This window comes from Hemitrygon akajei, chromosome 28, assembly GCF_048418815.1.
Source record: "Hemitrygon akajei chromosome 28, sHemAka1.3, whole genome shotgun sequence".
Classification (NCBI taxonomy): domain Eukaryota; kingdom Metazoa; phylum Chordata; class Chondrichthyes; order Myliobatiformes; family Dasyatidae; genus Hemitrygon; species Hemitrygon akajei.
In genome coordinates this window covers 35,739,273-35,743,580 of record NC_133151.1, presented here as the reverse complement: position 1 = coordinate 35,743,580, position 4,308 = coordinate 35,739,273, and the positions used below count along the sequence as shown (strand labels likewise).

The 4,308-nt window shown below is 43.9% G+C and overlaps 1 non-coding gene across 1 annotated transcript; it reads right to left on the bottom strand.

Annotated features, from left to right (window-relative positions):
• Positions 1 to 2,566: 2,566 nt before the first annotated feature.
• On the bottom strand, positions 2,567 to 2,638 carry trnaa-ugc (transfer RNA alanine (anticodon UGC)). Its single transcript has one exon. It is a non-coding gene; the product is annotated as a tRNA-Ala (tRNA).
• Between the last annotated feature and the right edge of the window lie 1,670 nt (positions 2,639 to 4,308).

Here is a 4,308-nt window from a genome sequence, read left to right as displayed (position 1 = left end):
CCCGTAACTGGGTGTCTAACCAGCAGAGAAAGAAGAATCCGTTGCAATCTGGTGGTACCAAACTACAGGTGTTTATTAATAAAAATAAGCAAAACCATATCAATTATGCAAATATACATATAACACAAGTAAGCAGTAATAAACCTAAAAGTGTAGAAATAATAATAATCAATAATAAACAAGCTCTAGATGTCTAGGGGTAAATGAATTGTCATAGAAAAGTATAAAGTTCAGATCAGTTCATGAGTGCTGATGTAGTTCTGGTTGTTGTATTGTAATCGTTGGAGAAAGTGAGAGAGAGAGAGAGAGAGCTGTAACAGCTACAGCAGCCAAACCTTCCTTTGCTATCTTAATCCGTTGCACCGTTGTTGTGGTGGTCATTCAGTTATGATCCCTCTGGTCCTTCTGCTAGACCGTTCTTCTGTGGTGGACTCGTCACTCTGGCATGAGTGGACACGCACACAAGTCCCCACCGGCCCTGCTTTTTAACTGATAGCCTTACTGACCGACCTCCTGGTTCGGTCATCGAAGCCACCACCTTTCTTGTGGGTTCCAACACTCGGTCAGTGTCCTCTGGCGTGGCTGAAGGGTGTCCCTCCAGACTAGTCTTTGTATCCCTACCAACAGGGACTCAGCTATCCATCAATTCTGACTGAACGTGTCCACCAAATTAGGCCAGTCCTGCAGTCCACTGAGGATTGTTATTGAGCAAACTATTGTCCTTGCAGCGAAACAGTAAACAATTTGACAAAAAAAAGGAGTCACAATACAATTAATCAGCAATTTCCCCCTCTCTCTTATCTGTCGCTGATATTCCTGCCTATTTTTCTCTCTCTGGAGTGTCTCATGGTTAGCATAACAACAGTAATAGTTCGTGGTACTCAAGAGGGGCGGTTGCGAATGGTTAAACCTTCACCCCATTGTCCATCAGGTCTGTTCATCACATAACACTGTATAATCTCTCAAAGAGCTGCTTGTGCAGGTAACGAAAGCTGTGTAACTCATCTCCTTCGACCGCAGGCCACGAACTTGCCAATCACCCTCGTACATATACATCGGCTTTTCTAAAGAATATGCACGATCAGGATTTGTTTTCACATGTGCTGATGTGAGACAGGCACCATTTGCAGCCCGTCCGACTCTCTGAGAGTTCTGCTCTCACTCAGTCCGATCGCTGGTGAATGTTCATTGGCTGTTGTATAACTCCCTCTGTTTGAGGATGGCGATATCAACTGGCCGTAACAAAACCTGCTGCAGAGTGAGGATTGATCCGACAGAGAGCAGCTCGGGGTCTGTGGAATCACATGGAACATGAGAGACGCTTCACTACTCGAAACTCCTGCAACATGGAGCGATAGTGGTATAGGGATGAGCATAGCTGCCTTTCAAGCAGCTCACCCGGGTTCGATTCCCGGTGATCGCCTTGTGTTGTACCTGTTTTTCAGCACCTGTCTCACAAACGTCTCGGCCTGGAATCACTCAGCCACATTACATCTTTCTCTATGAAATGATCATTTCTGCCCGTCGTTCGTCTGCCATTTTAGCCCAGTATTTCTCTTTCCGAATGCCTTACCGCCATCGTGTGTTGGTCTCGCCCCATCAGAGATGTCTCCCTTTTCACTTCCCACCCGACTTCTCACCTTCTTTGACACTGAAAGCTATCTTCTTCTCTCACCACTTCTAATTGAGTGTCACGATCAGAAAGGTTAATCCCTTTTCATCACTCACAAATGTTTCTTGAGATGATGAGTGTTTCCAGTATTCTCCGTTCAATCAGTTCAATACCAGACACACCTTTATGCAGCGGAGAACAAGGTTTGTTGGCCAATCGCTGAGCACGACAGGAATTGTCGCTTTACCCGCGAAATTCTCAACAAATGTCAGAAAGTGATGGAGTGAGTGGACGGAAACTTAAATTGGAAGCACAAGTTTTGATTTTTAGTGAAATGTGTGTTGTGTACAAAGGTGATGTGACAACGATTTGCCGTAAAATATTCTGCTGAAGGATAGCAGACGATGGTTTGGATCTGCCGGCCTCTGGATAACGGCCCAGCACATTCCCGCCGCGCCATTCTGCTGATAGGTAAATATGTCTGTTCTTCTCCAGTTTTTTTATTTGTTAATTTTGCCGCTTTCCCCCGATTATCTATTGTTCTGTTTGTTGGTATATTTTGCCTGTCTAACTTCCGTTTTGTTCTAATTTCTGTCTATTTTGCGTGTCTCTATTACGCTTTAACCTTCCTCCCCGTCCTCCTTTCCCTCTTCATCGCTTCCTACCGCATCCGGTTAATATCCGGTCGCTGTACTCCCACGCAGCCGGATATCTTGTGTCGATATTTCAGCAGCGGATGTGATTTTCATTATCATTCTGACCCTATTCCTTCGGCCCAGCAGTCAGACACACTGGTTATCTCCCTCTGGGTCTCCTTGTTTTCCTTCTCTTTGTCTGCGGTTGTTCTTTAGGTTATAAACACAGGATATTCTGCAGATGCTGCAAATCCAGAACACAGAATGACGGATCACCAGGTCAGGTTTTGCATTGTTCAAAATTCAATGCTCACTAGCGTGGAGATGCCGGGGATTGAACCCGGGATCTCACAAATGCAAAGCATGCACTCTTCCACTGAGCTACATCCCCACTTAAAATGCAGAAATGTTCAGGTCCAAACCTTCCTGCATATAACCATATAAACATATAACAATCACAGCACGGAAACAGGCCATTCCGGCCCTCCTAGTCCGTGCCGAACTCTTAATCTCCCCTAGTCCCACCTACCCGCACTCAGCCCATAACCCTCCACTCCTTTCCTGTCCATATACCTATCCAATTTTACCTTAAATGACACAACTGAACTGGCCTCTACTACTTCTACAGGAAGCTCATTCCACACAGCTATCACTGTCTGAGTAAAGAAATAGCCCCTCGTGTTTCCCTTAAACTTTTGCCCCCTAACTGTCAAATCATGTCCAGTCGTTTGAATCTCCCCTATTCTCAAAGGAAACAGCCTATTCACGTCAACTCTCTCTAGCCCTCTCAAAATTTTAAATACCTCGATCAAATCCCCCCTCAAACTTCTACGCTCCAATGAATAGAGACCTAACTTGTTCAACCTTTCTCTGTAACTTAAGTGCTGAAACCCAGGTAACATCCTAATAAATCGTCTCTGCACTCTCTCTAATTTATTGATATCTTTCCTATAATTCGGTGACCAGAACTGTACACAATATTCCAAATTTGGCCTTACCAATGACTTGTACAATTTTAACATTACATCCCAACTTCTGTACTCAATGCTCTGATTTATAAAGGCCAGCGTTCCAAAAGCCTTCTTCACCACCCTATCTACATGAGACTCCACCTTCAGGGAACTATGCACTGTTATTCCCAGATCTCTCTGTTCCACTTCATTCCTCAATGCCCTACAATTTACCCTGTATGTTCTATTTGGATTATTCCTGCCAAAATGTATAACCTCACACTTCTCAGCATTAAGCTCTATCTGCCAACGTTCAGCCCTTTCTTCTAACCGGCATAAATCTCCCTGCAAGCTTTGAAAACCCACCTCATTATCCACAACACCTCCTACCTTAGTATCATCGGCATACTTACTAATCCAATTTACCACCCCATCATCCAGATCATTTATGTATATTACAAACAACATTCGGCCCAAAACAGATCCCTGAGGCACCCCGCTAGTCATCAGCCTCCATCCCGATAAACAATTATCCACCACTACTCTCTAGCCACTGTTGAATCCATTTTATTACTCCGGCATTAATACCTAACGACTGAACCTTCTTAACTAACCTTCCATGTGGAACTTTGTCAAAGGTCTTGCAGAAGTCCATATAGACTACATCCACTGCCGTACCCTCGTCAACATTCCTCGTAACTTCTTAAAAAATTCAATAAGGTTTGTCAAACATGACCTTCCATGCACAAATCCATGCTGGCTACTTCTAATCAGATCCTGTCTATCCAGATAATTATAAATACTAACTCTAAGAATACTTTCCATTAATTTACCCACCACTGATGTCAAACTGACAGGTCTATAATTGCCAGGCTTACTTCTAGAACCCTTTTTAAACAATGGAACCACATGAGCAATACGCCAATACTCCGGCACAATCCCCGTTTCTAATGGCATCTGAAAGATCTCCGTCAGAGCTCCTGCTATCTCTACACAAACTTCTCTCAAGGTCCTGGGGAATATCCTGTCAGGACCCGGAGATTTATCCACTTTTAAATTTCTTAAAAGCGCCGGTACTTCCACCTCTTTAATTGTCATTGGTTCCATAACT